The 23,921-nt window shown below is 43.7% G+C and overlaps 1 protein-coding gene across 3 annotated transcripts in view; it reads left to right on the top strand.

The window, feature by feature from the left end:
• The window catches only part of SH3RF1 (SH3 domain containing ring finger 1), a 262,561-nt gene that overhangs the window by 16,754 nt on the left and 221,886 nt on the right, over positions 1–23,921 (top strand). The gene's annotated exons all lie outside the window — the stretch shown is intronic.

Raw genomic sequence — 23,921 nt, 5'->3', positions numbered from 1 at the left:
CAGCGGAAGGATTATTGATCGCTATTGGAAACCATAGAAATTAAACACAGATGTGTAATGCATTATGTTGGCTCATGCATTCCTTAACCTTTAAGCCGAGGCTGTGTAGACATAGAAATGAGTTTGCACAAACGTTTATGGCTCCCTACTGACAACAATTGCCCTGTAACCCAACTCATTTTCCAATTGTGGTTGCAAAGAGATATTTTGTGTACTTATTCTCCCCAGTTCACATCAGGCGATAAATTCAGTCTCGTTGCTGTTCCCACTCGTCCTGATATGATGGGGGAATCCTGACACATGTCCCTTTGGGATGTTGCTCCAGGACTTAGTTAAATCCACCCACCTTTGACACTGCTAATCTTGCTGCAGATTTGTTTGAATATGTAAGGATTTTCTGCTACAATGATTTGTCAAGATAGAGGAACGTTTTGTGAGTGTGATGCCAAACATCTGTCTGGTGATTGTATGAAGTGGATATTGCTTATTGTGAGCAGCTGTCTAGGAAGACTGGGCTAAGCCTGGGTGTGTTTCCTTGTGTTCTTCAAAATGTTGTCTTTTTATTGCAGCATATTTTCTAGGATAACTCATTTTTATAACTATGCTTCATCTTTAAATCAACAAATAGATTTGTACAAGTATTTTAGTTTGCACGTTTTAGAGGGATGTCTAATAACTGCCTGTGTTCTGTATAGCCGGAAACATCATTCCTAGGTCTACAAAGGCCTAAATGTTGTGGCTTTTGGTGATTTCCTGTTTTGTCAGAACATTGATGTTTACCAACAGTGATGTGGTACCAAAGCTGCGAAGCAATTAAATTGCAGGTCCCAGTGTTTCCTCCTTACCTTGGGCCTAGGGCCTAATTCAGACACGATTGCAATCTGAAGCCCTTTGCGGAGTACACTGCGTGTGTGCACCCCGGGAGCCCAGTGAGATGCTAACAGCATCTCAGGGCTGCGATCACCTCTGCCTGATTGACAGGCAGAGGCGGTCGTTGTGCAGGAGGGAGCATGCCAGTTGGTGTGCCTGGACCGTTGCGGTGGCGGGCAGCGGTGGCTGCGTGACGTCACACGCAGCGGCTGCGACCCGGAACACGGCGAGTAGCCGCCTGTCAGCGCAGCTGGGCTGCGCAGGCAGGGAGCTACTTACCAGGTGCAAAAGTATCGCCGCCATGTGATGCTTTTGCACCCGTGTGGGGGGTGGGGCAGAGCCTGACATGCGGGGCGGACTAGCCCTGTACTGGGCGTACCCCCGTATGTCAGTGTAAGTGATCGTAGATGTGTTAAATTTAGCACGTTTGATCTAAATTGCCGCCCTTGTGTCCTTTGTATGAGTGAGTCATGCTAAACAGGAATATTTAAAATGCGATATCACTGTATTATGGGCATGTTCAGTAGTCAGGTCATGTGGTTTATTATATGTGTGTGTATAGAGCGCACACATCACATACAGATTCAATTGCACAAGAGCAAGCTGTCTCTGGAATTTGGTTTCCCACTTTGAGTATATATTTGTATAAAATACTTGTACTAAAATGCTCAGGAGTGTTGTTACTTCATAATCTGCATTTGTGGTTTCCCACAAGCATGTCAATCCATCACAGATCACAACTGTGGGATACTATGTGCAGTCTTCCTCCAATCATATTTTACACTGATCATAACACTGATTAAAGTTTAAAGTTGACTGTAGGAGATTAAAGTCCGGACACTATCTAGAAATGATTCCAGTGACCTATGAGGATTGATGTGACAACATTGCTGCATGAGAGAAGTTTTAGCAATTTCTATGTAACCACTACAGAGTTTAAAGACAAAAGGCATTGTCTATGGGCCAAATTCAGACTTGATCGCAGCATCAATATTGTTCTGTAATGGGCAAAACCATGTGCGCTGCAGGGGAAGGGGGGTGCAGATATAACATGTGCAGAGAGAGTTAGATTTGGGTGGGTCATTTTGTTTCTGTGCAGAGTAAATACTGGCTGCTTTATTTCTACACTGCAATTTAGTTTTCAGTTTAAACACACCCCACCCAAATCTAACTCTCTCTGCACATGTTATATTTGCCCCACTTGCAGTTCAATATGGTTTTGCCCATTAGAGAACATTTTGCTGCTGCGATCAGGTCTGAATTAGTCATACTTGCCTACTCTCCCTGAATGGCCGGAAGGCTCCCAAAAATCGGGTGACACTCCCGGCCCCCCGGAAGAGCAGACAAGTCTCCCGATATTGTTGTTTCCCCCCCTCCTGCTCGGCCGCCCACTTTGAGAGTAAAGTGGGCGGTCCGGACAGTCGATGACGTGATTCTTGTTGAATCGCGTCATCATAGTCGCGCCCCCTGCTGTAAAATGCCGGTTGTAGCGACATTACAGAACGGGGGGCATGGCTTAAATGTTGTGCTGAGGTAACCATGCCCTTGTAATGCCTTCGCCCCGCCCCGTTCTGCCTCCGCCCCGCCCCCTTTTCTCGTAGTTGTCCCGCCCCGGCCCTCCACTGAGCCGACCTGGCAGCTCTCTCCCGGGGAGAGCTGCCAGAAAGTAGGTAAGCTAGTGTTCATTCTAGCACCCTGCACCTTTCAAAATCCGTGCAGTTCCTCTTTCCTGCCTGGGGTGTCGCTCTCTGCTGTGGTGCTTCTCAGCACACTCTGATCTATTACTCAATGCTGTGATACAGACCTGTGTGTGCCGAGAAGCACCAGAGCAGAGAGCGACACCCCAGGAAGGGAAGAGGAACTGCACTGGATTTGAAAGGTGCAGGGTGCTAGAATGAACACTATAAGCATGGAATTAGTCCCTATGTCCATTCCAGGGGATATAATAGCTAATGCTATGCTGGTATAATTTCATTATAATGTATTTAAATTGTTAGTAAACAAAAATATATACTGAATTTAAAGCTGCAATCGCATAAAGGATGGATCAGCCTACAAACTGACTCTCTCCACTGCATGATGGTGATAGGTATACTTGTAATGATCAGATGTTATAATGGGTTGGGTATGTGTTACCGGCGGCGGTATTCCGACGGTCAGCATCCCGACGCTGGGATCCCGGCCACAGAATGCCGGGGGGGGGGGGGGGAGCGAGTGCAGTGTTTGTGATACAGGGGGAGGTATTGTCACATAGGTACATCCTGGTGAAATTGATCACCATGTTCTCTCTCTCTCTCTCTCTCTCTCTCTCTCTCTCTCTCTCTCTCATACATATATATATATATATATATATATATATGTGTGATCTCCATTTGCAGAGGGATGATTATTATTATCATTATCATCTTTTATATGGCGCCACATGGGGTACGCAGCGCCCAATTGCAGAGTGTACAAGTAAGCAAAACATGAAGACAGTGACTTACAGTTCAATACAACATAGGACATGTACAGGGTATATAGCCATAGCTGCGTCAGTAAACAGCACTGAAATAAGTATCAGGGTGGCAGAAGACTGAGGGATTTGGTGCCATCAAAGGGATTACTGAAAAGAAGATAGGTTAAGTAAGAGACGTAAAAGCACATGAGGGAAGAGGACCCTGCTCGCGTTAGCTTACATTCTAAAGGGGAGGGGCACAAAGACAGGGCTAACACAAATGGGGTAGAAAGTGAGCGTGGGCCACGGAGGGCTTAGGATGTTCAGATTTGGGTGACTGTACCGTGAAAACCGCAAATACAGGCAATTTGTGCAGTCAAAAGGTAAAGACAATTGTAGATGGTAAAAACAGCAAGATCATAGGCAATTTATTAGGTGCAAATAAGTTATAAATGTAATTTATAGCATCTGTCTGCAAAAAAAGAATACATCTTGAAGAAGTCAGCTAAGCTAGACAGTGAAGGCACTCACGTGGGACTGGTTCTGGTTAGCAGAACGTGGTGCAGACAGTAAATAAGTATACCTAAAATAAGTTGTCTGGGAATAGTTTACCAGTAATTAGTTAGTTGATGTTTTCAACAAGGCTTTATTTTTGATCTCCTGGCTAGTAAACTGCCACCATCTTGTATTTTATTAGCTGAGGTTTAGTTGTCGTCCACTTCGATATTTCCACAGCATTTGCCATTGCCCAGAGATCCTGCTCCCACATGTTTTGTAGTAAAGTGAGAACATCTGAAAAGTGGTTTTCAGTTTGTAGGCAATAAGTCATGTTCTGTCCTGCGACATTCACAATAGCGACCATGTGGCTCCCTCACTGAGCGATCAGAGGTTTTCTGTGGGAACATCAGGAACAGATTTATATTGTATTGAAATCATTTTCCACTTAAAAATTGCTATTGCTAGCATGATGTGATCTTAAATTCCCATAAATGAGGTTACACAAAGTTTCTACATAAGTCTACTGTACCACTGTGCAAGGAGACGGTACTGTACCACACTGCAAGGAGAGGGTACCTTGCTGCTGTGCAAGGAGAAGTTACGGTACCATACTGTAAGTAGACGGTACTGTACCACTCTTGAGAGGAGAGGGTATTGTACTACTGTGCAAGGAGACTGTACCATATTACACTGAGGAGAGGGTACTGTACCACTGTGCAAGGAGGTGGTACCATACCACACTGCAAGGAGAGGCATACCTTACCACTGTGCAAGGAAACGGTACTGTGCAACACTGTGAGGAGAGGGGACTGTACAGTACCACACTGCGAGTAGAGGGTGCCTTGCTACTGTTCAAGGAGACTGTACCGTACCACAGTTCAAGGAGACTGTACCGTACCACAGTTCAAGGAGACTGTACCGTACCACAGTTCAAGGAGACTGTACCGTACCACAGTTCAAGGAGACTGTACCGTACCACACTTGCGAGGAGAGGGTACCATACTGCTGTGCAGGGAGAGGGTACCGTACCACACTGCGAGTAAAGGGTACCACATTACTGTGCAAGGAGAGAATAAGTTACTAATGTGCAAGGAGACAATACCATGCTACCGTGTAAGGTGAATGTTTTTTCACCTCTTAAGGCAAATTGTAATGTCTTATCCATCGTTTTTTTCTTGTTCTAGATAAAGCAATGTTTTGGGGGTAAAAAGATTGGACATAAGCCTTTTTTCTGAAACCTAAACAATTGTTTACATGTATAGTAATAAAAATTAAAAACCTATTATGTCACTGGAAACACAGGGATATTGTTTTACAGAAAAATAATATACTGTGTAAATAAAACAGCTGTATATGTTCCAGGAATACAGTACTCTTGTCACATAAAAAAATTGCTTTGGTGCTAAAAAATCAGGAAAGCGCTAAAGTGGACTGCAGATTGTAATATTCAACCACCAATCACTGTCTACATACCTGTCCTATAACTACAAGTCCCAGCATGCCTTGCAAATGCTGGCCAGGAGTTACAATTTCATAATAGCTGCTGAAACAATTAGCTTTGGGTTGAAATAATAGCGTTCATTGTATTACCGCTTTAAGTTAAAATAGAACATTTGCCATGCAGTGTGGTTAAGTTCTGCCTTTCCATTCATAGACCGCCACAATTTCCTCACACACTGCTGCGGTAACTAGCATCCTCATCCATATTTCAGATCAATAAAAACCATCAAGGCACAGTGAATGGATTGCTGTAACGAAGACACCCGCTTTGACCCATCCTACTACACTAAAATATTTTTCTTTTAAAAGCTATCTCCCTGTGGAAGCGTTGCACGTTCTGAGGAATGTATACACAGTTTTTTATGACCTTCTTATATTTAAACCTATAAATTGTTACACCTTGATGCTAAAAGTTCTCTTTAGAGCATTCTTAAAATGTGTTTTATTTCCAAACAAACTGTGAAAGTGGAAACTTGCAAAAAGGCTAGAGACCTGGAAATCACTATTCTAAACCCAAGACTCCACACCTCTACTGCAATAGATTTATACAAATCAGACCATAAAAAGGGGACACTTCTCACATGTTTAACACTTGTTCTTGCGTGTATTCTGACGCAGCCTAATATCAGTTGATCTGCCTGGACGCCGCTTGATGGTGCCTAACTGTGCAATTCAATTGTTGCTCCGTTCGGGCGCTCATGGAGCCTCCTGCGGTCTGAGCTGAAATGTGTGTAAATTCCATACTTTGGGGGATATCCAATTATCCCCGTTAAAACATCGGGTCCGAAAAACGGATGTTTTCAGCCGTTTACAGGACTTTTTTCCGATGTTTCACCGATTTTTTTTTTTTTTTTTTTTTTTTTTTTACAGGCTATCCAGATAGATCGCCTGTAAACCCCCCCCCCCCCCCCCTTCTCCCAAAAACACACAGGTTCAGTGAAACCTGTGTGTTTTCGGACGAAAACGGGACTGTTTCCGGGGATTCTGCTTCGCCTGCCTGAGGCAGGTGAAACAAAATCCCCGATAAGTCGCTGCACGCGCCAGCTTCTCGGGGCTAATTAGATAGCCCCCGGCGGGACAATTAGCCCCGGTAAAAAACCGGGGCTAATTGGATATCTCCCTTTGTGTGCTAAAATAAGAATTTACTTACCGATAATTCTATTTCTCGGAGTCCGTAGTGGATGCTGGGGTTCCTGAAAGGACCATGGGGAATAGCGGCTCCGCAGGAGACAGGGCACAAAAAAGTAAAGCTTTACTAGGTCAGGTGGTGTGCACTGGCTCCTCCCCCTATGACCCTCCTCCAGACTCCAGTTAGGTACTGTGCCCGGACGAGCATACACAATAAGGGAGGCATTTTGAATCCCGGGTAAGACTCATACCAGCCACACCAATCACACCGTACAACTTGTGATCTAAACCCAGTTAACAGTATGATAACAGAAAGGGCCTCTTAAAGATGGCTCCTTAACAATAACCCGAATTAGTTAACAATAACTATGTACAAGTATTGCAGATAATCCGCACTTGGGATGGGCGCCCAGCATCCACTACGGACTCCGAGAAATAGAATTATCGGTAAGTAAATTCTTATTTTCTCTATCGTCCTAAGTGGATGCTGGGGTTCCTGAAAGGACCATGGGGATTATACCAAAGCTCCCAAACGGGCGGGAGAGTGCGGATGACTCTGCAGCACCGAATGAGAGAACTCCAGGTCCTCCTTTGCCAGGGTATCAAATTTGTAAAATTTTACAAACGTGTTCTCCCCCGACCACGTAGCTGCTCGGCAGAGTTGTAATGCCGAGACCCCTCGGGCAGCCGCCCAAGATGAGCCCACCTTCCTTGTGGAGTGGGCTTTTACAGTTTTAGGCTGTGGCAGGCCTGCCACAGAATGTGCAAGTTGAATTGTGTTACAAATCCAACGAGCAATCGACTGCTTAGAAGCAGGTGCGCCCAACTTGTTGGGTGCATACAATATAAACAGCGAGTCAGATTTTCTGACTCCAGCCGTCCTTGAAATGTATATTTTTAAGGCTCTGACAACGTCCAACAACTTGGAGTCCTCCAAGTCGCTAGTGGCCGCAGGCACCACAATAGGTTGGTTCAGATGAAATGCTGATACCACTTTAGGGAGAAAATGCGGACGAGTCCGCAGTTCTGCCCTATCCGAATGGAAGATTAGATAAGGACTTTTATAAGATAAAGCCGCCAATTCAGATACTCTCCTGGCAGAGGCCAGGGCTAGTAACATAGTCACTTTCAATGTGAGATATTTCAAATCCACCTTTTTCAATGGTTCAAACCAATGGGATTTGAGGAAATCTAAAACTACATTTAGATCCCACGGTGCCACCGGAGGCACCACAGGAGGCTGTATATGCAGTACTCCCTTGACAAAAGTCTGGACCTCAGGGACAGAGGCCAATTCTTTTTGGAAGAATATTGACAGGGCCGAAATTTGAACCTTAATGGATCCCAATTTGAGACCCATAGATAATCCTGATTGCAGGAAATGTAGGAAACGACCCAGTTGGAATTCCTCCGTCGGAACACTCCGATCCTCGCACCACGCTACATATTTTCGCCAAATGCGGTGATAATGTTTCACGGTGACTTCCTTCCGTGCCTTAATCAAGGTAGGAATGACTTCTTCTGGAATGCCTTTCCCTTTTAGGATCTGGCGTTCAACCGCCATGCCGTCAAACGCAGCCGCGGTAAGTCTTGAAAAAGACAGGGACCCTGCTGTAGCAGGTCCCTTCTCAGAGGTAGAGGCCACGGTTCGTCCGTGAGCATCTCTTGAAGTTCCGGATACCAAGTCCTTCTCGGCCAATCCGGAACCACTAGTATTGTTCTTACTCTTCTTTGCCGTATGATCTTCAATACCTTTGGTATGAGCGGCAGAGGAGGAAACACATACACTGACTGGTACACCCAAAGAGTTACCAGTGCGTCCACAGCTATTGCCTGTGGATCTCTTGACCTGGCGCAATATTTGTCCAGTTTCTTGTTGAGGCGAGACGCCATCATGTCTACAATTGGTCTTTCCCAACGGTCTATTAACATGTTGAAGACTTCTGGATGTAGACCCCACTCTCCCGGATGAAGATCGTGTCTGCTGAGGAAGTCTGCTTCCCAGTTGTCCACGCCCGGGATGAACACTGCTGACAGTGCTATCACGTGATTCTCCGCCCAGCGAAGAATCTTGGCAGCTTCTGCCATTGCACTCCTGCTTCTTGTGCCGCCCTGCCTGTTTACATGGGCGACCGCCGTGATGTTGTCCGACTGAATCAACACCGGCTTTCCTTTCAGGAGAAGTTCCGCCTGGCTTAGAGCATTGTAGATTGCTCTTAGTTCCAGAATGTTTATGTGAAGAGACTTTTCCAGACTCGTCCATACTCCCTGGAAGTTTCTTCATTGTGTGACTGCTCCCCAGCCTCTCAGGCTGGCGTCCGTGGTCACCAGGATCCAATCCTGAATGCCGAATCTGCGGCCTTCTAATAGGTGAGCCTTCTGCAACCACCACAGAAGTGACACCCTTGTCTTTGGTGACAGGGTTATTCGCAGGTGCATCTGCAGATGCGACCCTGACCATTTGTCCAACAGATCCCTTTGGAATATTCTTGCATGGAATCTGCCGAATGGAATTGCTTCGTAAGAAGCCACCATTTTTCCCAGGACTCTTGTGCATTGATGTACTGACACCTTTCCTGGTTTTAGGAGGTTCCTGACCAGATCGGATAACTCCTTGGCTTTTTCCTCTGGAAGGAAAACCTTTTTCTGAACCGTGTCCAGAATCATTCCTAGGAACAGCAGACGAGTTGTCGGGATTAAATGGGATTTTGGAATATTCAGAATCCACCCGTATTGTCTTAGCACCTCTTGAGATAGTGCTAAAGCTGTCTCCAGCTGTTCTCTGGACCTTGCCCTTATTAGGAGATCGTCCAAGTATGGGATAACTAATACGCCTTTTCTTCGAAGAAGAATCATCATCTCGGCCATTACCTTGGTAAAGACCCGAGGCGCCGTGGACAATCCGAACGGCAGCGTCTGAAACTGATAGTGACAGTTTTGAACAATGAACCTGAGGTACCCCTGGTGTGCGGGGTAAATCGGAACGTGTAGATACGCATCCTTGATGTCCAAGGATACCATAAAGTCCCCTTCTTCCAGGTTCGCTATCACTGCTCTGAGTGACTCCATCTTGAACTTGAACTTTTTTATGTAGAGGTTCAAGGACTTCAGATTTAGAATAGGCCTTACCGAGCCATCCGGCTTCGGTACCACAAATAGAGTGGAATAATACCCCTTTCCTTGTTGTAATAGGGGTACTTTGACTATCACCTGCTGAGCGTACAGCTTGTGAATGGCTTCCAACACCCTCTCCCTTTCGGAAGAGACGGTTGGTAAAGCAGACTTCAGGAAACGATGAGGAGGATCCGTCTCTAATTCCAACCTGTACCCCTGAGATATTATCTGCAGGATCCAGGGGTCTACCTGCGAGTGAGCCCACTGCGCGCTGTAATTTTTGAGACGGCCGCCCACTGTCCCCGAGTCCGCTTGAGAGGCCCCAGCGTCATGCTGAGGTTTTTGCAGGAGCCGGGGAGGGCTTCTGTTCCTGGGAAGGAGCTGCCTGTTGGTGTCTCTTCCCTCTTCCTCTGCCTCGTGGCAGGTACGACAAACCCTTTGCTCTCTTATTTTTGTAGGAGCGAAAAGGCTGCGGTTGAAAGGTCGGTGCCTTTCTCTGTTGGGGAGTGACTTGAGGTAAAAAAGTGGATTTCCCGGCAGTAGCCGTGGCCACCAAGTCTGATAGACCAACTCCAAATAACTCCTCCCCTTTATACGGCAAAACCTCCATGTGACGTTTTGAATCCGCATCGCCTGTCCACTGTCGTGTCCATAAGGCTCTTCTGGCTGAAATGGACATAGCACTCACCCGAGATGCCAGTGTGCAAATATCCCTCTGTGCATCACGCATATAGATAAATGCATCCTTTATTTGTTCTAACGACAGTAAAACATTGTCCCTATCTAGGGTATCAATATTTTCAATCAGGGATTCTGACCAAACTACTCCAGCACTGCACATCCAGGCAGTTGCTATAGCTGGTCGTAGTATAACACCTGCATGTGTGTATATATTCTTTTGAATAACTTCCATCTTTCTATCTGATGGATCCTTAAGTGCGGCCGTCTCAGGAGAGGGTAACGCCACTTGTTTAGATAAGCGTGTGAGCGCCTTGTCCACCTTAGGGGGTGTTTCCCAGCGCGCCCTAACCTCTGGCGGGAAAGGGTATAATGCCAATAACTTTTTTGAAATTATCAACTTTTTATCAGGAGCAACCCACGCTTCATCACACACGTCATTTAATTCTTCTGATTCAGGAAAAACTGTTTGTAGTTTTTTCACACCATACATAATACCCTGTTTTACGGTATCTGTAGTATCAGCTAAATGTAACGTCTCCTTCATTGCCAAAATCATATAACGTGTGGCCCTACTGGAAAATACGTTTGAATTTCTACCGTCGTCACTGGAATCAGTGCCTGTGTCTGGGTCTGTGTCGACCGACTGAGGCAAAGGGCGTTTTACAGCCCCTGACGGTGTTTGAGGCGCCTGGACAGGCATTAATTGATTGTCCGGCCGCCTCATGTCCTCAACTGACTGTTTAAGGGAAGATAAACCATCACGTAATTCCACAAATAAAGGCATCCATTCTGGTGTCGACCCCCTGGGGGGTGACATCTGCATATTTGGCAATTGCTCCGCCTCCACACCAATATCGTCCTCATACATGTCGACACCCCGTACCGACACACACCGCAAACTCACAGGGAATGCTCTAATGAAGACAGGACCCACTAGCCCTTTTGGGGAGACAGAGGGAGAGTCTGCCAGCACACACCACAAAGCGCTATATATACAAGGGATATCCTTATATTAAGTGCTCCCTTATAGCTGCTTTAATATATAATATATATATATATAGCCATTAATGTGCCCCCCCTCTCTGTTTTACCCTGTTTCTGTAGTGCAGTGCAGGGGAGAGACCTGGGAGCCGTCCTGACCAGCGGAGCTGTGACAGAAAATGGCGCCGTGTGCTGAGGAGATAGGCCCCGCCCCTTTTTCGGCGGGTTCTTCTCCCGCTATTTTTCCAGTCAGGCAGGGGTTAAATATCTCCATATAGCCCCTATGGGCTATATGTGAGGTATTTTTAGCCTTGTATAAGGTTTATATTTGCCTCTCAGAGCGCCCCCCCCCAGCGCTCTGCACCCTCAGTGACTGCCCAGTGAAGTGTGCTGAGAGGAAAATGGCGCACAGCTGCAGTGCTGTGCGCTACCTTATGAAGACTGAGGAGTCTTCAGCCGCCGGTTTCCGGACCTCTTCACGCTTCAGCATCTGCAAGGGGGTCGGCGGCGCGGCTCCGGGACCGGACTCCACGGCTGGGCCTGTGTTCGATCCCTCTGGAGCTAATGGTGTCCAGTAGCCAAGCAGCAAATCCACTCTGCATGCAGGTGAGTTTACTACTTTCCCCCTAAGTCCCACGTTGCAGTGATCCTGTTGCCAGCAGGACTCACTGTAAAGAAAAAAAAACCTAAACTAAACTTTCTCTAAGCAGCTCTTTAGGAGAGCCACCTAGATTGCACCCTTCTCGTTCGGGCACAAAATCTAACTGGAGTCTGGAGGAGGGTCATAGGGGGAGGAGCCAGTGCACACCACCTGACCTAGTAAAGCTTTACTTTTTTGTGCCCTGTCTCCTGCGGAGCCGCTATTCCCCATGGTCCTTTCAGGAACCCCAGCATCCACTTAGGACGATAGAGAAAATGGGAGTTTGAGCGCCCTAACATGTACTTTAGATGGGTGTAGGTTCTTTGTGCAGCTAATCCCGGTATTAATAGGTGCACATACGGGGCAATTGAATAGCCCCTGTAGGCGCCCAATAAGTTTGGGCACACAAAAAACAAGGTGTCTAAAGGTGGAAAACACCTTTTTAAGTTACTACAGTTAAAAGCAAAGCAGTTAACTGGCACAAAAGTTACATTGTTTCCTGCCTGTGATATCTGCAGAGGATCGCAAATTGCACCTGGATGTTCTGACATTTCACACTGTCTCTTAAACATTGATGTACTCTTATAATAAAAGACAAAGATGTACCAGATTGTGATGATAATTGTAATCTATTTCAATGTCTTGATAAAGACAGGAGCTAGTCCCTTGTGGGAACTATGTCAGAACTACCTTGACAATAAATGGCTAAGATACTTTGTCTTCAGTTCTTTTGGGAAATAAAAATTCATGACATTTTCCTATGCAATCTGCTGTTCGCATGCATTTATTACACTTCTAGTTTATTGCTGGCTGACATTCAAGTATTCCTGTACCCATCTACTTATTATTCCAGTTTTCTTGCTGTATTTCATTAGGAACCTCAAATATTTATAAAGTGACATTTGGCACATTATAAATAGCTTTTTGCCAATATCATGTGACACAAGCTTATTCTATTGTTTAAGCATCCTCTGATTACCAAACCTTCATAACTGCGTGAAGCACCCTTTGGTGTTCTTGGTCTCACTAATTTTAGTAAAGTCCTTGAGGACATTGGAGTCTGCACAGTGACACTTGTAGATCTGGTAAATGATGGATGGAAACGACATCTGGCGCATATGGCAGCCATGAATATGCCATTTTGATTTTCAGTTTAAGATGATTTATCAAACCTTATAAAGAGGACAAGTGGAGGTGTTACACTAAGCAACCAATCTGTTCCTAGCTATCATTTTATTTCATGTACTAGATAACTGATAGCTGGAATCTGATTGGTTGCTGTGGGCAACACATATACTTGCCCTCTTTAGAAGGTTTGAAAAACCTAACATTATTTCTTCAATATTATAATAAAAAAACAAAACAAAAGGAGAAACCAAAACCAACTGTATCTATTGAAAACCTATGTTAAGGTCCATACACACTAGGCGTATTTGCCCAGCGTGTATGAACAGCGATGATCGCTGACATCGCTGGGCTGAAAAGTGCTCAGTGCATACACACTGCGCGCTTTTCCCCGCTGCCCAGCGATGTCAGTGGAGGTGAGCGGCTTTCCATAGCAGGACGCTATGGAAAGCCGCTCACCCCGCCGTTCATCTACTGGTAATACCAGTAGATGAACGGCGGCTGCCAGTGATGAAGCGGGAGCGCGCATCAGCGCTCACCGCTCATCACTTGCTCATACACACTGAGCGGCTCAACACACCAAAAGTGACCTGCTTTCAGCTCAAAATCGCCCAGTGTGTATGGGCCTTAACTGATTCACTATTCAAAACTATGTAAGTGATTCATACTGTAAGTAATATTTTCTGAATCTGCCTTTTCCGGATGGATGCTGCCATGATCAGCTCAGTGATATAAAAAATGTAATTTCACCACAGTCCCTACCCCATTGGAACAAACAATCGATATTTCCTACCACTTGAACAAGTAACCTACCTGTATGTGTGGTAGGAATCCAGTGCACCCGGTGGAAGGTGGTTGTGTCTACTGAAATGGGGATGAGGAAGTATCATGCTTATACATTCTGCTGTTTTTTTTAATCATGTACCTTTTAATCTAGGATGCTATAACGTGAATACACTTATCTTTTTTGCAAACATTTTGGTAGTGTGGGGGTCTCTGTGTGGCTTGTATAAGCTGAATGTAAGGGACACGTGTAACTGGGATGCAGTTAAAATGCCAGTTGTTGGGATCACGGCATTCAGGAGGCCGACGCCGGAATCCTAACAGCCGATAGAGAAAATCCGACCACCGCCCCAGTTTTCCCACTCGGTTGGTGGGTCTACGCCACCAACCGAGTGGTAATAGAACCTGTGGTGAGTGAAGAGAGCCACTGGGCTGGAGCGGTGGTGAGCGCAGCGAGCCCGCGAGGTGACTCCCCGCCGGGATTCTGGCAGACGGGATGTTGCTGCTGCATCCGTGTTCTCCTGTTATATATACAGTGGTGCTTGAAAGTTTGTGATCCCTTCAGAATTTTCAATATTTCTGCTGAATTTTGTTCTAAAACTACCTCAGATTTTCACACAAGTCCTAAAAGTAGATAAAGAAAAGCAAATCATACAAATGAGACAAAATAATTAGACATGCTCCAATATCACACATCTGTGAGTGCCAACAGTATGTGAACCTTTGCTTTCAGTATCCAGTATAACCCCTTGTGCACAGAGCCGGCCCTAACCAATATGATGCCCTAGGCAAGATTTTGGCTAGTGCCCCCTAGCACCACTGCTAGTTCCGCCTCTGACCCTGCACCCCTTTCCCAGCACCATCACCCTCCACCCATAGCAGTCCTTTTTTTTTTTCCTACCCCCTGTAATTTAAATAGGAACAGTGTGCACATTCGGCGCACAACCCAAAAAGGTATGTGTTTTTGCTGACAAGGGGCATGGCCACACAATAGTACCCCCAATTCAAATTATGCCTCACAGTAGTGCAACTTTATTCACAATTTATCATGCGATAGTGTCCCTTATTCACATTACATCACATAGTAGTACCAATAAACCTTATATACGTTACTCCTCACAGTAGTGCCCCTCATTCACATAACACCATACTGAATTGCTCCTTATTCACATTACACCACACCATATTGCTCCTTATTCACATTACACCACACCATATTGCTCTTTATTCACATTAGACCACACAGTAGTGCCCTTTCTATACATTACGCCACACAGTAAAGCACCTTATACACATAATGCCACACATTGGTAATGCATTTATACACATAATACCACACAGTAATGCCCCTTACACATATGACACACATTATTAATGTCCTTATAAACATAATGCACCTTACACATTATGCCAACCCTTATTAATGCCCTTATACACATAATTTCCCTTACACATATGCCACACATTGTTAATGCCCTTATACACGTAATGACACACATAAAGTCCCTTACACATATGCCGCACATTATTAGTGCCCTTATACACATAATGACACACATAGTGTCCCTTACACATATGTTACACATTATTAATGCCCTTATGCACATAATGACACATATAGTTCCTGGTGTGAGTCAACTGGCAGCTCTGTTAATGTCGGGTGCCTATTTTTTATGAAAATCCATCTTATTTGCATTGCTATGTGGCTAGGATGCACAGCAGCTTCTGCTGATTAAAATGATATGCGGCATGCCTGTATATTGTGTGCAATTGTGGCTGTATATGCATATGAAATACTACACACAGAGTATAGGCATGCCGCATATCATTTTAATCAGCAGAAGCTGCTTGTGCCCCTAGGCATACCAGATGCCCTAGGCAATTGCCTAGTTTGCCTATACCTAAGGCCGGCTCTGCTTGTGCAGCAACAACTGCATGTAAACGTTTCCAGTAATTGTTGATCAGTCCTGAACATTGGCTTGGAGGAATGTAACTTCATTCCTCTGTACAAAACGGCTTCAACACGGTTATGTTGGGTTTCCTCCCAAAATCTAACAAAAAATAAAAATAGAAACCACACACAGTTTGTATATGATTTTCATGCCTTGATGCAAGTGCAACTGAGATTGGTACATAAAGACATCAGGAACTAAAATGAGTATAGTGGAGTACCCCAGGGATCTGTACTTGGACCAGTGCTTTTTAATATCTTTATTGGTGACATTGCAAATGGCATTAAAGGGAAAGTATGCCTTTTTGCAGATGACACAAAGGTATGCAACAGGGTAGACACACCAGGTGGGGTAAAACAAATGATTGAGGATCTAGGTAGACTAGATGAATGGTCAAGAGTCTGGCAATTACAGTTTAATGCCAAAAAATGCAAAATCATGCACTTGGGTCTCAAAAATCCTAAAGCTAAATACAGTATTAATGGCACTAAACTGGAAACTACTGAGGAGGAAAGGGATCTAGGAGTCACTATTTCAGATGACTTAAAGGCAGGTAAGCAATGTAACAAGGCAATGAGGAGGGCTAGTCAGATGCTTGGCTGCATTGGGAGAGGAATCAGCAGCAGAAAGAAAGAAGTAATAATGCCACTGTATAGGTCATTGGTACGGCCTCATCTAGAATACTGTATTCAGTTCTGGAGGCCATATCTTCAAAAGGATATTAATACATTAGAAACTGTACAAAGGAGGGCAACTAAAATGGTGCATGGCCTACATCACAAAACATACCCAGAAAGACTAAGAAATCTCAATATGTATAGTTTGGAGCAGAGAAGGGAAAGGGGGGACATGATAGAAACTTTCAAATATATCAAGGGTTTTAACAAAGTCCAGGAGGGAAACATTCTCCAAATGAAGAGAAGCAATAGGACACGAGGACATGCACTCAGACTGGAGGGGGGGAGGTTCAGGGGAAATTTGCGGAAAAATTATTTCACAGAAAGGGTAGTGGACAAGTGGAATAGCCTCCCATCAGAGGTGGTAGAGGCTAAGACAGTAGAGCAATTTAAACATGCATGGGATAGACATAAGGATATCCTTACAAAGAAATAAGGATCAAATAAGGTTAGAGATAAAAATAATATAAAAAAAAAAAAGGGGCAGACTAGATGGGCCAAGTGGTTCTTATCTGCCGACAAATTCTATGTTTCTATGTTTCTATAGTAGTCACTAACATAATTGACTACAAAAAAATAATTATATATATATATATATAGCAAAGTTCTAGCCGGCACTCACAGTACAAGATACAACAGGCCCAGCTCTGAAAACATTTTAATCCATAAAACTGATTGCTATAACTTGTTTCAATTTTGCAATAATTGACTTCTAACATTTAGCTATTTGTTTTTTTTGTTTGCTAGTATCTTACAGGTAGACATTTTTTACACTGGTGCATTGTACAGCAATATTCACCCTGTTAAACTTTGTTTTTTTGCCAATAAAAAAACTGTGAGGTAATGTGTTTAGTTTGTTGAAACCTTTACAATGGTGATTTTACGGTCTATTGTGTGTAATTAATACACCTTTTCCACCTGTAGCACGGGTCGCAGCCGGGAGCCTGACACGGCTGCGACCCATGCTACAGCCCCCTTTCCCACAGCGCTCACCAACCCGGCATATTGCCGGGTTGGTGATGCTGCTAGTGACGCGGCAGGGGCGGCGCTGGGAGATCACATAATCTCCCAGCGCCGCCCTTCCATACACTGTGAACGGGAGCACGGCTCCCGTTCACACTACACAGCTTACCGGGTTGAACACGTGTTCAACACGGCAAGCTACCCGGGTAGGATTCCCGGATCACTTTTCCGGGAATTTGCAGGGGGACCCTTTTCCACTAGGAAAAAACATGGGTAAATGCGCGCCCCCACGCATTTACCTGTGTTTTTAAAGCTAGTGGAAAAGGGGTATAAGAGTGCACAGAATCATACACTGCAATATTAACTGAAGTTTGTGACCTGTTCTGTTTTAGGACAACTGTTTTGGAACAGTATTTTGTTGTATTCTGTGCAGTGTGTACACTCAGGCATCATCTTCCAGTATTAGACTTTCCTAATTATTAGCTGATATTCTTTTTCTTCTCTGAACCTTGTAGCCTATGCTGGAATAATATTGAAAGGTTTCCATTTTTAGCTCTGCAAGGTGTACTGTCATTGACCTCTTGCATTTATATTGCGAGACTGAATGCACCTTTTGTCAGCGGATGAAGTAATGTATTGTGGCAGCTCATTGTGTGTTTTCCAAGTGCGCAGAGGAAGAGATTTGGTTGCCCTAATAACAAGTTATCTGTGGTGTCCTATACCACCGCAATGTCTCTAGATTGGATCCAAGTGAAATCTTACTCGCAGGAAGGAACTGCGTTATTTAGTATAGTGACTTTTCAATAATATTACAGTGTTTAAGTACATAAGTTGCAAATTGTGGGCTTTTTTTATTGTTTCATTTCTATTTCACATTTCCAACCGCTGCCAAGTTAACTCTCTGTTATCCGGCAGCCACTTGCTGGCCATAGACTGTATTTTCTTACTTCATAGTATATCCTGAAAATACACTTTTCATGGAAGCACAGTGCTGAAGCCCGTGACTCATTGTAAATGGGTCTTCACTTTAGATTTTCTGTAAACTTCCAAAATCTGTCTTCTATAATAAATACAGTATAATTAATACAGTTTGGTACTGAGCTTCATTTTGCATATGTATCCGAGCCTAAGGCCAGGTACACATTAAATGATCCGGGATCGTGGCCGACGCACGACCAACAGGACGAGATGTCTGTCGTCCGTACGCACTGCAGTGCATACGCATGCGTAGTTCAGACCTGATCGCAGGCTGTACGAAAGCGCAGCCTAGTGATCAGGTCTTAATTAGGCCCTCAAGCTGTGTATTTTTTTTTTTTTGGTGTATATTATGTTTTCAGAAAACCTAATACCTGGTTACTGAAACACGTTTTTATAGGAATGACAACTTATTGCTACAACAAAAACAAGTGTTATTACAGGTTGAGTATCCCATATCCAAATATTCCGAATTACGGAATATTCCGAAATACGGACCTTTTTTGAGTGAGACTGAGATAGTGAAACCTTTGTTTTTTGATGGCTCAATGTACCCAAACTTTGTTTAATACTCAAAGTTATTAAAAATATTCTATTAAATGACCTTCAGGCTGTGTGTATAAGGTGTATGTGAAACATAAATGAATTGTGTGAATGTAGAGACACTTTGTTTAATGCACAAAGTTATAAAAAATATTGGCTAAAATGACCTTCAGGCTGTGTGTATAAGGTGTGTATGTAACATAAATGCATTCTGTGCTTAGATTTAGGTCCCATCACCATGATATCTCATTATGGTATGCAATTATTCCAAAATACGGAAAAATCCGATATCCAAAATACCTCTGGTCCCAAGCATTTTGGATAAGGGATACTCAACCTGTACTAGAAATTTTGGGTGCCCATTGATACATTTTGAAGACTCTTTCTAGGAAGTTTCATTCATTTACCTTACCTAACTGGCAGCCAGCCTATACTTCCTCCGCTGCTGTGAACCACTCTGCACTGACTGCACAGAAAGTATCATTCCCGTCTGACTGCATTCTGGGGCTATGTAATGCCTTTTGGTGTCAGTATGGATGGATAGTAGCTGACTGGATTCTATGTCCAGTAGCTGTCTGGCCCCATAGCTGCTTCTACGTTGGTAGTTACACACACATGGTAAAAGCTATGGAGCAGGTGTAGTAAGCCTTGGAGAGTGATAAAGAGTAGATAGATAAACTACCAACCAATCAGCTCCTGTCAGTTTTCAAACACATAACATGGCAGTTAGGTTTGGTTGCTACTGTATCTCTATCCACTTTATCACTCTCCAAGGCTTAGTACTCCTTCCCCTAACTCTGTAGAGTATATATTTAATGCACAGACATGCCACCAGTTTCAGTTTGTGTGACATGCCGTGAACTCCCCTGATAGCAGTGTTTGCTGAGGAAATCAGAAATCGGAGTGTAATAAGAGTAAACAAGCAGAAGGATGAAATCTAGGCATTGTCATCTGTGCTAGTTAAGGCTTGTATTGTGTATCTAATCAGGCCATGGAGAAATGAGTGTGTATTATTCATCAGGAGAACAGTAATGACATACCAGAGTCATTATTCATGTGCATAGAATGTGAGTGACTTAGCTTTTCACTCTACACTACTAGCAATGTCACAGACTGTTAAAAACACAGCATTCCTGTTCAGTATTTTTCTTTCTTGGTTTCAAACTGTGAGTAGTGTAAGACATTACCAGTCACACTCATCCTTTATAATCCTATCATTCTAAAAAGATAGATTTTATATTTAAACAAAATAGTAACACATGTTAGTGACATAGGCATATTTACAATGGGTGCAGGGTGTACTACACACCCTGTACCCATTGTAAATATGCCTATGGGGTATATTCAATTCATGTCTTTAGAATGTAAGCTCTCACGAGCAGGGCCCTCTTCCCTCATGTGCTTATCCTTTCTTACTTTAATAATCTTCAACTGCACCAAATCCAGCAGTCTTCTGCCACCTGATACTTATTCCAGTGTCATCTGCTGATGTAACTATGTTTATTTACCCTGTACTTGTCCTATACTGTCATCAACTGTAAGTTGCTGTTTTCATGTTTGATTATTCATGTACTCTGTAATTGGGCGCTGCGGAACCCTTGTGGCGCCATATAAATAAAGGATAATAATAATAATGTCTGTTCCGACATGTGAGTATTGAATAATCGGCCAAACTACAGGTTTGGCCCATTCCCGACAATGGCAATCCGACTTTTTTTTAAAAATCGGATTAACATTGTCGGAAACGGGGCTAAAACTTCTCCGGTTTGGCCGCGCTTCTGACAGTACACCTGGATTCCGACAATCCACATGTTTTCCGACGAGTCGGGAATAGTCATTTAATAGGTCAGAACCCCTTCCAACCTAACAACCTAAACCTGTCGGAAACTGCCGTCTCTCCGACAAGACGTCAGTTTCCGACAAACATTTAACACCCCCATTGTCACAAAAATTTGTTACTATTTTGTTTAAAGTCTGCACATGGGTTCTGCAATCCATGGGGGCCCCACAACTTGCATCCACAGCATACCTACATGGTGTCGGCAAGTGCAACCCCCCCCCCCCCTTCCCTCTGTGGCACCATCTTCCCAGTGACCTCTATGGAAAGGTGGTGCTGTGCAGTGAAAGCACAGGGGGATATTCAGTTGTTTGAAAAGTCAGTTGGGTGTCTGGTTTTTCCTGTCTATTAGATAGGAAAAACCAGACACCCAACCGACTTTTCAAACAATTGAATTCCACCCAAAGGCTCTTGCACTGTGTCAGAGCCTTTGCTACCTTGTGTGCATGAGATGTCTTCCTGAATATCACTGGGAAGAAATTGCAGCGGATGAGGGGGATCCGATTGCCAACACAAGGTAAAATGTGGAGAGATGGGTGTAATCACTGCTCAGACCCCCCCAGATGTTAATATGTACCTGTTTACTGATGCTCTCCAATGTAAGCACTGTACGCTTAACGATGAGACCTAAATAACCCCTATAGTTGACAAATACTGGGCAGCTTTATTTTAAAATTGCAGTTTAGAGTTCTGCTACTACGCTCCCCTCCCAAATCTACATTTCTCTGCACAATTTAAATCTGCCTCACCTGCAGTGCAATGTGGATGGCTTTGCTAAGGTGCACATTAGCTCTTTGTGGCAGCCAGCGCGGTATTCGTGCCCGAACGGAGCAACAATTGAATTGCTGCCTCGAACAAAGGGCACCCAAAAAAACTATTGAATTAGCCCCTTTGATACTGACAGTGAAATCTGAGATCACTTACAAGTCTTCCTTATCTTTGTGTAATGAAAAAGTTAACCAATGATCCCAGGTATTGTTAAATATATATATATATATATATATAATATATTTTTTTTAATAAACTATAACTTCTATCAGTTTATTTATTCTATGTAATTAAATTCTGTCTAAACATGATGTGCTTAATAAAATCAATTCTAATTTGTCCCTGATGTGCAAAAATGCTGTAAAATAAACAGAATAATGAATCTACAATTTATAGTACCTGGGGATAGCTATGTATTTTCAGATACTTAGCCTAGATACATCCATTTATTTTGGGAGAACTAGTCGATTTCAATTAATTTTCATTGTGGTTGTCCTTTTCTGCGGCGAAATCTTCCAAGGTTATCTATAAAGATGTGTGCTCCCTGTGGTCGTCGCTCATTGTTAGTCTGTTATTCAGTAGATCTCCCTGATGCTGGAACAGTCACGCTGGGCCTAGTGAATGCAGATTGTGTTTCCAAAATCTTACTACTGTATTTAAGAGCACTGATTGATCCTGACAAACAGATTGCCCCTTTTATGTAAAGGAAATTACCTGTTTGTTCCATGTCACTGATTTCCCCATAGGTGAAATTATAAAGCATTTGGACATCCTGGACATACAATTTATACAGTTTTTTTTTTTATTGCTCTGTAATTATGGAACCTGATTTTTTTTTTTTTCATTTGTCTTCCTGAATTATTTTTACAACTTAGCTGTGTGCTAAAAGCCTTTACAAGTCTACCACCAAAGCCACGTGCCTTGTGAACCGTGAACTCACAATAAGGCACAGGCTTTTCTGGAACTGAACTGGTTTTTATAAGAACAAAGAACACATTCTCTCTGGTAGTTGTTTGAATAAGATTGTATTGGGTGGATAGTCCTGGGCTGAATCATCTTGGTTGTAGCTAGGTGATAAGTTTGCTAGCGCTGTCGATACGTGAGTGGGCATATGATTAAAAATTAATTAAGTGAAAAACTCATACAGATCACACTTTTTTTTTTAATCTTTTTTTTTTTTTTTACTTCTATTGAATCTAAAATGCATTTTTTATTATTTAATAATATATTAATAATGTTTCTTTTTATAAAGAGCTTTTATCGAACAGGACTTGTTGCTTTACAATTGCAGGAAAGAATCTATATAGCAATGGAGGCAGCCACCTGGGCGCACTACAATGGTTATATTGAGTGAATACAAAAGACGGACTGCATCAAAGGCAAAAATGCAGTCAGGCCTCTGAAAATACAGTTTTCTGAGGTTTGACCGCATCCCCATATATACCAAGCAAAACTTTGCGGCGCTTTGGCTCAATAGGCAACGCCATGGACTTCTCTTTGCAATATTCCCTGCCAATCAGATCCCTCCCAGTGTCTCTCACGTCTTGTACATTCGCTGGTCGACTGGCGCACATGTGCATAAGGATTCCCAGGTCATAAACCTGGAAGTCCTTTTATTACAACAGACAGCTCTTATCGGGAGAGCTGTCCTTTGTGATTTCAACTGCAGCTGTACAAGCATACAGCATAACTAAGCACCGCCATGCTTGCGATCAGAAATGCATTGCACCAAAATGGGATGCTTGATGCATCTTGCCCAGATATGAAATGGAGTGCATTATAGAATATACCCACAATCATCATTTGCACCAATTGTTCATCCCACTCTTGACAGTACCAGCAGATGCAGCCATCTATAGCGCACTGCATTGGTTACAATGAGTGGGATGTACAGTACTCTGAAATGTGATTACATTTTGGGGAGATAAAGTGCAGTATACAATATACAAACAAGATACCCAAGAGTTCCACAAATTGTTCAGTCTGCATTGGAGCCTAAGTGCTTGCTTCCTGACCGGGCAATATGCCTGGCCGGTTGCCATAGCGGCGGGGGGCGGAGTTTGCGCTGGGAGATGAGCTCATCTCCGCGCCGCCTCTCTCTATGTAGTAAACCCGTTTACACTGCCACTGACCTGGTATTCAACCCGGGAATAACCCTTCTTATAACCCGGGTTCAATTATCGGGACAGGCGACCCGGGAATTCTCCAAGGCCCCTTTCACATTGCACAGTGACCCGTGTGCCGGGTCGATACTGGGTTATTTGTGCGATGTGAAAGGGGTATTAGTATTGTACTATCAAAAAAATGTTCCCAATTGCAAAGTACTGCGGAATATGCGTTCTCTTTATAAATACACGTAAATAAATACATTTGAATGATCCCTTAGCTGTGTTATATAAGCTCCAGGAGGCTAAAGTATAGCAGAATGTGTTTATATTGCAGGAAGGTG

This window comes from Pseudophryne corroboree, chromosome 1 (assembly GCF_028390025.1).
Source record: "Pseudophryne corroboree isolate aPseCor3 chromosome 1, aPseCor3.hap2, whole genome shotgun sequence".
Classification (NCBI taxonomy): domain Eukaryota; kingdom Metazoa; phylum Chordata; class Amphibia; order Anura; family Myobatrachidae; genus Pseudophryne; species Pseudophryne corroboree.
Note: the sequence above shows the minus strand (reverse complement) of the source record. Positions and strands in the feature narration are given on the sequence as shown.